Consider the following 13401-nt stretch of genomic DNA (forward strand, 5'->3'; position numbering starts at 1 on the left):
TGAGCAGGTGCTAAAGTCCTCCTGGAGAAGGAAATCAGCATCTGCATAAAGCTTGTCAGCAGATAGAAGCATAAAGTGCTGCAAAATCTCCTGGTAGATGGCTGCATTGACTCTGGACTTGATAAAACACAATGGACCAACACCAGCAGACATCACGGCACCCCAAATCATCTCTGACTTCAGAAATTTCACACTGGACTTCAAGCTGCTTGGATTCTGTTCCTCTCCACTCTTCCTCCAGACTCTGGGACCTTGATTTCCAAATGAAATGCAAAATTTACTTATCTGAAAAGAGGACTTTGGACCACTGAGCAACAGTCCAGTTCTTTTTCTCCACAGCCCAGGTAAGTCGCTTCTGATGTTGTCTCTGGTTCAGAAGTGGCGTGGTAGCCCTTTTCCTGAAAATGCCTGAGTGTGGTGACTCTTGATGCACTGATTCCAGCCTCAGTCCACTTCTTGCAAAGCTCTCCCAAGTGTTTGAATCAGCTTTGCTTGACCATATTCTCAAGTCTGCAGTCATCCCTGTTGCTTTTGCACATTTTCCTACCCAGTTTCTTCCTTCCAGTCAACTTTGCATTTAATATGCTTTGAGACAGCACTCCTTGAACAGCCTCCCCTTTCAGTAATGACCCTCTGTGACTTAGGCCCCATTTACACTAGTGCGTTTTCGTTTTAAAACGCATAACTTTTGCTATGGTTACTCCTATCGTTTACACTACTCCGGCATTTTCAACATTTTCCTACCCAGTTTCTTCCTTCCAGTCAACTTTGCATTTAATATGCTTTGAGACAGCACTCCTTGAACAGCCTCCCCTTTCAGTAATGACCCTCTGTGACTTAGGCCCCATTTACACTAGTGCGTTTTCGTTTTAAAACGCATAACTTTTGCTATGGTTACTCCTATCGTTTACACTACTCCGGCATTTTCGAGGTTGAAAACGGAGACTTTTGAAAACGCTGCAGACCCCGTTTTAGTTTGAAATCTCCGGGGTTGCGTTTCAGTGTAAACGGACCAAAACGGAAACTTTTGAAAACGATGGCATTACATTCTCTCTGCGTCTCCTTGACAACCATGTAAAGAATAACAGCATGCTCGTTATTGTATCCATAGATATGTATGGGTAGATTCCCCATTCGAGCGCTTCAAGCATGCAGACGCGTCCGCCATCTAAATAATAGGGAATCTACCTATTCATATACAGTCAGGTCCATAAATATTGGGACATCGACACAATTCTAACATTTTTGTCTCTATACACCACCACAATGGATTTCAAATGAAACGAACAAGATGTGCTTTAACTGCAGACTGTCAGCTTTAATTTGAGGGTATTTACATCCAAATCAGGTGAAAGGTGTAGGAAATACAACAGTTTGCATATGTGCCTCCCACTTGTTAAGGGACCAAAAGTAATGGGACAGAATAATAATCATAAATCAAACTTTCACTTTTTAATACTTGGTTGCAAACCCTTTGCAGTCAATTACAGCCTGAAGTCTGGAACGCATAGACATCACCAGACGCTGGGTTTCATCCCTGGTGATGCTCTGCCAGGCCTCTACTGCAACCGTCTTCAGTTCCTGCTTGTTCTTGGGGCATTTTCCCTTCAGTTTTGTCTTCAGCAAGTGAAATGCATGCTCAATCGGATTCAGGTCAGGTGATTGACTTGGCCATTGCATAACAGACCACTTATTTCCCTTCAAAAACTCTTTGGTTGCTTTTACAGTATGCTTTGGGTCATTGTCTATCTGCACTGCGAAGCGCTGTCCAGTGAGTTCTGAAGCATTTGGCTGAATATGAGCAGATAATATTGCCCGAAACACTTCAGAATTCATCCTGCTGCTTTTGTCAGCAGTCACATCATCAATAAATACAAGAGAACCAGTTCCACTGGCAGCCATACATGCCCACGCCATGACACTACCACCACCATGCTTCACTGATGAGGTGGTATGCTTAGGATCATGAGCAGTTCCTTTCCTTCTCCATACTCTTCTCTTCCCATCACTCTGGTACAAGTTGATCTTGGTTTCATCTGTCCATAGGATGTTGTTCCAGAACTGTGAAGGCTTTTTTAGATGTCGTTTGGCATACTCTAATCTGGCCTTCCTGTTTTTGAGGCTCACCAATGGTTTACATCTTGTTTTGAACCCTCTGTATTCACTCTGGTGAAGTCTTCTCTTGATTGTTGACTTTGACACACATACACCTACCTCCTGAAGAGTGTTCTTGATCTGGCCAACTGTTGTGAAGGGTGTTTTCTTCACCAGGGAAAGAATTATTCGGTCATCCACCACAGTTGTTTTCCGTGGTCTTCCGGGTCTTTTGGTGTTGCTGAGCTCACCGGTGCATTCCTTCTTTTTAAGAATGTTCCAAACAGTTGTTTTGGCCACGCCTAATGTTTTTGCTATCTCTCTGATGGGTTTGTTTTGTTTTTTTCAGCCTAATGATGGCTTGCTTCACTGATAGTGACAGCTCTTTGGGTCTCATCTTGACAGTTGACAGCAACAGATTCCAAATGCAAATAGCACACTTGAAATGAACTCTGGACCTTTTATCTGCTCATTGTAATTGGGATAATGAGGGAATAACACACACCTGGCCATGGAACAGCTGAGAAGCCAATTGTCCCATTACTTTTGGTCCCTTAACAAGTGGGAGGCACATATGCAAACTGTTGTAATTCCCACACCGTTCACCTGATTTGGATGTAAATACCCTCAAATTAAAGCTGACAGTCTGCAGTTAAAGCACATCTTGTTCGTTTCATTTGGAATCCATTGTGGTGGTGTATAGAGCCAAAATGTTAGAATTGTGTCGATGTCCCAATATTTATGGACCTGACTGTATATGGTTGTGTAAATGAGGATCGTTTTCATTCTAAAACGCCGTTTTAAAAAGAAAACGCACTAGTGTAAACAGGGCCTTACCCTCTTTGTGGAGGGTGTCAATGATCGTCTTCTGGATCATTGCCAAGTCAGCAGTCTTCCCCATTATTGTGGTTTCAAAGAACAAGAGATACCCAGAATTTATACCGTATGGATGGTCATTTATTGAAACTCAAATGTAAATATTCTAATATTTTGAGATACTGATATTTGACTTTCATTAGCTGTAAACTCTAATCATCAAAATTAAACCAATAAAACTTTTGAAGTGTTTTACTTTACATGTAATGAATCTAAAATATATGAAAGTTTCACTTTTTGAAATAAGTTACAAGAAAAAATGAACTTTTTCACCATATTCTAATTTTCTGAGATTAGTAAACTAATCGCTTTTTACAGTGTACTTTCTGTGTTGTGTAATATGTACTCTATGCAGAATCTTATATTGAATAAGTCGTGAATTAGAATTATCAATCAAATAAAAATTGATTTTGAACATTTTTTTCTTTAAAAATATTTTTACAAATCTGTGTCCATGTATTAAAATCATGGGGAAAAGATATATCCAAGTCCCATTTTTCAATAGGCAGATACATCAAATGATCTATACTTAATAATAATTTATATAATTTAGATAAAATTCTTTTTGATGGTGCAAGTGTTCTGATCTGAATAACAAATGTTGAAGTTTTAAGGGTATTATCCTTAGTATTTACTTTACTTCTGATTACTTCCTTAATAATAAATATTGAATAAATTCTCCTTTAGAAATAGCATAATTAGTCGTTAAATCTTTAAAGGTAATAAACTTATCACAAAATAAATCATAAAGATGAGTTATGCCACATTGATTCCATTTACTGAAAAAAATAGGTCTCTTGTTAAAATAAAAATCAGGATTATACCAGATTGGAGAGTATGCACATTGGTCCATTGATGAATTAGTTATATTTTGAATTTTCCAGAGTTGAAATTGTTTTTTTTTTTTAAACAATTGTTGTTTAAATTGACGTTCCAATAAAAGGTAATTGTTTAATTTAATATCCTTGCTAACGTATTGTTCTAAATCCATCCAGACCTCATTATCTGAATCATTAAGTATCCACTTATCAAGAACTAACTGATTTGCCAAATAATCCATTAAAAAATTTGGAGCATCTAAGCCCCGCTGTGATTTATTTTGTTGTAAAGTGGACAAACTAAATTTGTTATTTTTCCAATAAAAAAACAGATATAATTGAGTTTAATGATTGGAGCCATTTAAAAGAAGGCTCAAATGGGATCATTGATAATAAATAATTAATCTTTGGGAGGATTTTAATTTTGACAGTTGCTATTCGCCCTATTCTGGAAAGAGGCAGAGTATTTCAACATTTTAAAACATTACTAATTTGCGCTAATGCCGGAGAATAATTTAACTGAGCAATTTCTAAAAGATTTGAAGAAATAATTACACCCAAATATTTAATACTATCTGTAACAGTCAATGAGAATAAGGGTTGGGGTGCAGAATTTCAACTGTAACTGGAAGTATTGTTGATTTTGTCCAATTTTTTTTGTAATCAGAAATCTGTGAATATGAAGATATAGTCTTAAAAAGTTTCATTAAGGAGTAAAATGGATCTTGAATATACAACAATACATCATCTGCATACAAATTTATTTTATGTTCCACATTTCCAATAGATATATTTACAGTTTGGTGAACTGGCGCTGCCAATGGCTCAATAAAAATAGCAAACAACAAAGGAGATAAAGGACATCCTTGTCTAGTACCTCTTTTTAATAAAAAACTACGTGACTGTTACGGGGCTGACGAGACGTGAGACGTGCGGATCCATATGCAAAGCTTTATTGTGAAACATGGTCAGAAAACAGGCAGGGTCAGAGATCGGCAAACAGGTATGGCAAGGGCAAGACAGAGCAATCCGTGGAACAAGCGTGGGTCGACGATCAGTGAACAGTATCCAAAGGGGCAAGGCAGAGAGATAATCCAGAGACGAGAGCAATAATCCAAATGGGGAGCGAACAGAGTCCAAACGGCAAGGCAAAGGGGTAAATCCAGGAAACAAAGGCAGGTATCAAAAACACAGGTAAACAGGCAAGACTAGGACTAGGGCTCCGTAGAGTAGCTATCGCAATGCGAGTGATAAACGCTAAACAATACAGGAACACAACAGAAACACGGAATGGCACAGTAAAGCAGCTAGCGCTAGGTGAGCACTAAACGCAGATCAATACTCGGCCCAGAGCAAGAGGAAGTCCCAGGTTAAATAGTGAGTGCGTGATTGTGAAATGAGCATCAGGTGTGTGTGATGAGTGAATGGTGACAGCTGTGATCTGTGCAATGCATTGTGGGAACTGTAGTCCAGTGTGCTGTGTAGTGTGAGAGTCAATGTGGTGAACGGGTGACCTCTGGTGGTGGTAAACCAGGAGAGCATGGACCAGATTTGTGACAGTGACAACATTCCATTCAATATTACTGTTGCCATAGGTTCGTTATAAATAGTCTTTATCCAATGTATAAACAAATCTCCAAAACCACATTTTTCCAAAACTGCAAATAGAAATGTGCAATTAACTTTGTTGAAAGCCTTTTCAGCATCTAGGGCCATAGGGACTGTATTTGATTACGTTGAGATACATCAATTATATTAAAAAGTCTTCTTAAATCACTTGAGGAATGACAACCTTTAAAGGGGACCTATTATGCAAAAATTACCTTTATAAGGTGTTTAAACACAGTTGTATGGCTGCAGTGTGTGAAAACAACCAGCCTATAATGTTAAAAATCCACCAACACCATTTTTTTAATTAACCAATAAATCATGAACAGTCTCTAATACATGACCAACGCCTTTAATAGAAACCAAATGCCAAGGAGCACAGGAACATGGAGACATGATGCACACAAATGACATATAACAGCAGACAAAGACTACAACGAAACTGATGGCTTATAAAGAACAGGAAACAAAGGAGTAAACTAGATGATTAATCAGCACAGGTGAATTAAATGATAATGAGTGAATGACAAACTAATGAGAACTGGAACAAAACCAAATAAGGGCAAAACCTGAAAACCATCCTGGTAGGCGCATCCTGCATCCTAACAGTTCTACCAGGGAAGCGGGGCGGGCGCCCCAGAGGCCGGTGCAGGGCAGGATACTGGAGGCGGAACAGGAGACTCAAGGGTCCATGGCGGGTCAGGGGTTTCAGGCGGCCATGGCGGATCAGAGGATTCAGGCTGCCATGGCGGATCAGGGGTCTCAGGCAGGGGCGTAGCCATCATTTCAAAAGTGGGGGGGACGGAATGTCTAGTGTTATACCTGTTTTTTTGTTGTTGTTTTTTTTTCAGTTAACCCTTGTCTAATTGACAGGTTTTATTTTTAATCATACCTTTTTGCTTAATATGTTTTATGATTATACTATTATATATGATTATAAAATAGAAGGAAAGAAAGATAGAAAAAAGAAAAAGAAAGAAAGAAATACAACAGCTTGTCACTGGGACAGTACCCTTAAAAGCACATCTTTGTACCTTATTTACCCCAAAAAGTTGCATAGTTGTACATTATGGTTCATATTGGTACTCTAATGTACTAATATGCACCTTTTTGAGTATAAGTTACAAAGATGTCCTTATAAGGGTACTATTGTTTACATATTTCAGATTGTATTTTGTGTGTGTTGTATGTACAGTACATGGCACACAGTAATGGATACTTGCACATTCACATACTCCTTTATTCTGTTCTGTTCTATTATACATTAGTCTGATTAGTCTGTTAAAAGGTATAAGAAATATCTTATCATAGACAATGCTGTAAATAATCTTTACCACTGAAGCCTCACTGAAACTCTGCCTCATTCACTCTCATCTGTGAATTCACTTCTGCCTCCGTCTATAGCAAATAAAGTAGTGTTTGAAACATGTATATACAGGTAATAGTGACATACAGAAGAAAATAACACATTAAGTACACTGCTGGACAATAACCAATCATTTGTATCCTAAATTATCTTTAACACTTTAGAATGATAAACACATATTCACTATTAACTATGACTTTTGCCTCAAACTCTTCATTTACTGCTTATTAATAGCTTGTAAGGTAGTCGCTGTAGTTGTTAAGTTTAGGATTATGGGATGCAGAATATGGTCATGAAAAATACAGCATTAATATGTGCTTAAGTACTAATAAACAACCAATATGCAAGCTAATAATTACCTACTGTAGTTAAAAATGATAGCTGAGAAGTTGTTCATCATACTAATGTTATTTTTTATTTTTCTATATTTTACTAATTATGTGTTTTTTATGATTGGTCCATATATAATCCTACAAACGCTTGTGTATTATAGACGTTATACAATGTAAAAACAGACAGGTGTTAAAAGCCACTCTTCTCACCTGTCACTGTGTGTCGTCCTAATTCTGTCCTAACAAACCTAGGCTGACTGTTTCTTGTTCATTCTTGACAACAGATAAAAGTCAAATTACTGCAATAATGACAGAGCACCCCCTAAATGAAGATCGATCCTGTGTCAGATCAGTGCTTGCTTGATTGAAATACATCATGTAGAATTGGCAGAGTGTCACAATGCTGCAAACGCTGTAAAATCTCAGTTCAACATTATCTTTATTCTTATTTGAAGGGTTCTGACCCGTATGTTAATACATACGTGTTAAAATAAAAGACGTTACAAAAGAGTTACGGAAAAATACACTGAAAATAAATAAGTGCATGTTTGTCCAGGCAGCTTTTTATTTCTCCATATAATGAAGATAAAAACTTGCTAATTATTCAACAAGAGCAATAGGCAGAGTCACTCAACATTGTGCAACACTATTCGGATCCCACATGCCAACTTACGCTGCTTGACTTTTTTGTAAAAAAGGAGTGAAGAGTATCTTGCCGCTTTGAACTCATCTCGACCTCCTATGAATGATGGATACAGCGTGGGACCGCGGGCGCGAGCCTGGGCATGTCGTGACGTCACAAACTGAGTGACTGATTGCCATGGAAACGTAAACGTCATGTATAAATTATCTTGTCTCTTTGAATTTTAAATTATTCTGCATTTATATACATTGCTCCATTAAAACCTCAACATATCGAGAACACAACTGTCCAATGAAAAAGTGCGGGGGACGAATTTACTTTTTATAAAAAGTGGGGGGGACACGTCCCCCGCGTAATCTACGCCCCTGGTCTCAGGTGGCCATAGCGGGTCAGGGTCCGTGGCCTTGGACTTCGGCCTGACCACTATGGCCATGGCTATATGCCCCCCCCCAAAAATGTTTTCTTGGGGAAAATCACAGTCTAATGGGCACTCAGGAGGAGCGGACACTTGGGGGTGCTCTGGAGGTGCAGGCACTGGCCTGGTGGGAGCTGCAACCGGCAGGCTTGCCACACGAACCGCTGGCGGGCTTCCTTCGGCTGTGAACGGCGGCGTGAATTTCCCCGTGGACGGTGGACTTGGGAGAGCCGCAGACAGCGCCATTAATTTCCCCACCGACGGCGGGCTGGTTCTGGCTCGAGCCCGGACACTTCTTAGAGGGGGATCCACGGGGTGGTAAAGCAACACACACGTGACATGTAGATTTATTAAAAAATTGCAATTTCTGCTCTGATGAAGCAGTTTATTCTGCAAGGTGTATGTAAACTTTTGACCACATCTGCATCACCTAAGAGGTGAATTACCTCAATCATCAGGGAAACATCGTAGTAGAATGCTGGGAGATGTTCCTTTGTTTTCCTACAAACACCAGATTCCCTGATCACACCATCTTCACTGACACTAGGCTTTATAGATAACATTTTTACAAACATTTTTTATTCCTACTTTACAGGGAATAAATCATAACTTTATCAATTACCCAAATATAGATAAATATCCCAAAATCTATGAAAATGAAGAACGGTACCTTCAATTTTTTTCCCTCATCTTGCCTTGCATCCTTCTCTCACACATCTTCATGAAGAATGTTCCTGTATTTACGACTGACACAGGAAAGCTGCTGTCCTCTTCCTTTGGTTTGTTACCTGTAAAATATAAGATGATTAGAGGGGGATCTGTAAATGCACAGGTGGGAATATATTACTTGCAAATGGAAAAGATTCAAAGCATTTAAAATCCATAGGGATAGTGACTTAATATAGCACTTTTAGCTTGTCATGCGTGATCAGGGTGAGCTGACTTACTTCTACCATCACGTGCTTCCACACTGTATCTCCAGTAACAAATCTGTACTGATCCTGCAAAATGACTCCAGAGAAGTACACAAATATTACATATTACAAACACAACCAGTAATGGAACATCTCGCTCTTCAAATGCGAAAAAAACAACATTATTTCTAGAGGTGGCTGACATATTGAATATTACTGTTATAATATTGATTATATACATTAGATATTACAAGATTGGAGCTTTGAATTTTGTATAGAAGCATTTCATTGAATTTTAAATCGTTTAGTTAAAAATACAATATTGTATTTTCAGCAGCTAAATTTCTTGGTCCACACACGCGATAACATTCCGATATCAGAATGCATTAATAGATAAATTATAGGACACGATTAATTCCCCTCCCGAGTCCATAGCAAGAACTGCCGGGTGTAAAAGCCGCAGGAATGGCAAGACTAAATTAAATTAAGACTAAAGAAAGCTTATATCAAGATAAACTTGCTTGATTCATTATCTGCAGTACATAAAGTCTCATCTGTAATCATCCAAATGCGCCGCTCTCAGTTCTCATTTGATCAGCGAAGCTTCCTAACGTGTCGCAACTCCAGAAACATGGCGTGCAGCGCATTTTTCTAACTCTGCTGAAGTAGAGCGCCATCATGATGTAGTATTTTTGGCACATGCACATAAAACAAAAGAGATACTTTGTGCGTAGTTACATGTTATTTCAGGCTTTTCATTTCTGTTCAAGTTCAAGTTGTCCAAATTCATTGTGTAGTTAGACCAAAGACTATTAGACTCATTCACCTAACTAAAAGTCAGTCATTGTAGCCTAGTCTAAAATCAAATGTATTTGAATGCAAATTCATTTTGTTTAGATCTGTTAAACTTTTGCTTGCAATTAATGCAATTAAATGTGTGTTTAAGTGAGAACAACATAATGATTTTGAAAGTATTCTGTACACAGATGTAACCGTACTGTTACATACAAATACAGTACTCTCATAAATGACACTGTATGTCAAATGTTATGTCGAAAATTAAACTTCACAGTTCATAGCGCAAGAGCTGGTGTTGAAAAATTCAACAGTAAGTTTTATTGGAGTATACTGTATAAGAAAGTGTATTTAAGTTTAGAAGAACAATACATTTCAAGTGCATTAACGCACATAGTATAGACTAAATACATTTAAAATACATTAACAAATGTAATTTTGAAGAACACACTTGTTGAAATTAAAATCAATTATTTTACATGTGCTTCAGTATATTGATAAATATTTCAAAATAAGTGTACTTATTTAAAACACAATAAAATCATAATTATGTAAAATGTATGTTTAAGTAATACTTAATTAGACATTATTATAAAGTGCATTTTTAAAAAAGTGCACTTAAGTATGTTAAGACCTATTGTCTTTAAAGTGTACTCTAAGTAAGCCACTTAAGTGGCCTTTAATTTAGATTATATTATATTATCTGAAAGTGCACTTTTTAAAAAGTATACTTTTAATAATTGAAGTACACAAAAAATACACACTTACTACAATTAAGCACACTTCTTTTCACAAGGGTTTGTCTGAATTTGATGTTGTTGTTTTTTTTTTAATAACTATGTTTCTTAGTTTTTTTCTTATCAGTTATGTTTATTAGGGTTGTATGTTACATCTAATGTTGTTAAATTAATGTTTATTGCATATTTCAGTTTAATGAGTCTCACCATGATGGTGTTTAGTGCTTGTGTGAATGATACTGTGCACCTTCTATATACAGTATGAGATTATTTAAAAGCTGCTTGTGATGGGCTTTGGTTCATTATGTGACTTTCTCATCACCATCTGCATTTAGTGGTTATCAGGGGCGGACTGGCCATCTGGCAGACCGGGCATTTTCCCGCTGGGCTGTCGTACTTTTTGGGCCGGGCCTATACATCTTCTCATACCATATTTGTCTGATCGGCCTATAAAACTCTTAGCAGCCTATAGTTTTCTGCCTAAATAGTTGACGGCGCTGTGGTCTTTGCGGCTGTTTAATGTTTTTGTCAAAAAAAGTCGGTTTAGGATTTTTTTCCCCCAGACAGACCGGCCCATGAGACATTTAATCAGCAGCCCATTGGTTATTTTCTTAATTGACATTGGGCTGACCCAATCACATCTTTAAACAACTCCCCTTTTGGGCTCTCGCTCTCTCACACACACACACAGTGGTGTATTGTAACAAAGTAATAGTACTTCGTTAAAGTACTTAAGTATTTTGTGGGAGGATCTGTAGCCTACTTGAGTTTTTATATTTCAGCCAACTTTTACTTTTACTCCGATACATTTCCAATTTACATTTACACTTACGTTTGTAAGTTAGAACAGCTTTGCTCATCTGCAAACCGTGCAAACAAGTGCACGCACAATCGCGGATGATTCATTTTCCACTCAAAGTGGAGTCTGGGGTGTGTGATATACAGTATATCTTCTGCAATAATAGGGAAAGTGTTGTTGTAATGATGTGTGATCTGACATTATCAAGTAGGCTATATCATCAAATCACACACAGAGTGCACGCACGTTGATTTATTAATGTATTAAACAATTCCAGGCATTCTAAATTGTAGACGGCAAAAATGCTTCTGTATGCTTTTTATATTTATATGTAAGATATCAGAGACTGAATCAGACAATTTTAAGATGCATCAGAACATTGAAACCTGAGGCGCTGGAATGCAGAGAGGCCTTAAGGAAACAGGACGTCATAAATCTAGTTTGAAGCAAGCAATCTAAACAGCAAGCCTCTTTCACAAAACAGCTTGCAACATTGAGACAAAATAACACGTATTGATAGTTCCAATTCAGGAAAGAGACTGTCAAATTTGGGGCAAGGAATCAAGACTGATGTTCAAAGAGATGGCCGTCACATGTAAACCTGTGATAGAAAATCACGAGCTACAGACTCTCTTGGGCAGGTCTTCCCCCATACAAGACAAAACAGACTTAAATTCCTTTGTCTAAAAGAACATTCCTTCGTTCTCCATAGAACTACATAAAATACTTTAATTTTTAATGAAACTAATTTCTATGCATAACTGCATATTGTGTATGTAACACACATTTGAATATCCTTGTTTTAATCACTCATTGTGTATGTAGTGGTAATAGCTGAAGGATTAATATTCATGTTTAGTATGTATGAGTTTGAAAATGCATGCTTTAAATGTTTCTCCCAATCAATTCTTTGGCAAATGCATCATAGTCTTGTTATAGAAATCATGCTCAAAAAGTATACTTTGCAAGAGCCTGTAAAGTTCGGACCTCTGACTGAACAGATAACAAGTTGATTTATGATTTGGTGGAGACACAAAGCAACTCCCCAAGCAAGGACAGTATCTAATTGGTCAAGACGTCCAGATGGGACGGTCTGAAAGCCGAGTTTAAAAGCTCAGGACACCATCTTTTAACTCTCTTTTTTTCTCAAAACCTCTCTCTCTTACACCCTTTGTGATTCACTTTTGCCACCACGTGCTGCTCTTTGAGCGTGCTCTGGCCCACGTGCCATAATGAGAAGGAAAACAACTTAGTCTCGTTACATGCTTTTATTTTTATTCTTTTACTTTAGTTTCTTTTCTTTCCGTGGAGTTTCGTGTTCTAATGTAAGTTTGCTACAAAGTCCAGCTCCGACTGCACCCGCTTCAAACTTCGACCAGACCAACTCCTCTTCCTCAGCCAACGCCCAAGACCTCACTTCAAAGACTATTTAACTCTCAACCAATCAGCAACTTCGGGGAACCCCCTGTCTGCAAGGAGACACAAAGGAAACCCGTAACACAGGCAAAGCAAGCAAGTACCTCCAGATTCTAACTGAATCAGGTGCAGTTAATATAAATTTTAGCCTCACTGAGAAACTCAAAGCGAGGGTTAAATAAGTGATTGATGGTTGTTCAGGTCTATGCCATTGAACATATTGCTGTAAACTTGGGATTTCACATTTCCATTCTCTTAAACTCATCCTTTCCACACTTTCTCTCTTTCTGCAACGTGTGAATGTGTGAATGCTTGTGTTCATGTGTTAGATTAGTTTATGTCTTAGGTTTATATAAATAAAATCTGATTTACATTGAAAAGAGAAGTATCTTGTGTTTTCTGCTCACAAGTTAATGTATTAATCTGCCGATTTTGTTACTGTACTATTTAATAGTGTTTTCACTATATTTTGGATTTTAATATTCAGTGCAGAGTTTGTTATGCGGCTCGTTCAGTGAATCGCCGTAACAGTGATTCTATTAAAATCCCTATAAAATCAAAAATGATTCCCTTTGAGCTAAATGAAAC

The sequence above is a fragment of the Barbus barbus genome, assembly GCF_936440315.1.
Source record: "Barbus barbus genome assembly, chromosome: 9".
NCBI lineage: Eukaryota > Metazoa > Chordata > Actinopteri > Cypriniformes > Cyprinidae > Barbus > Barbus barbus.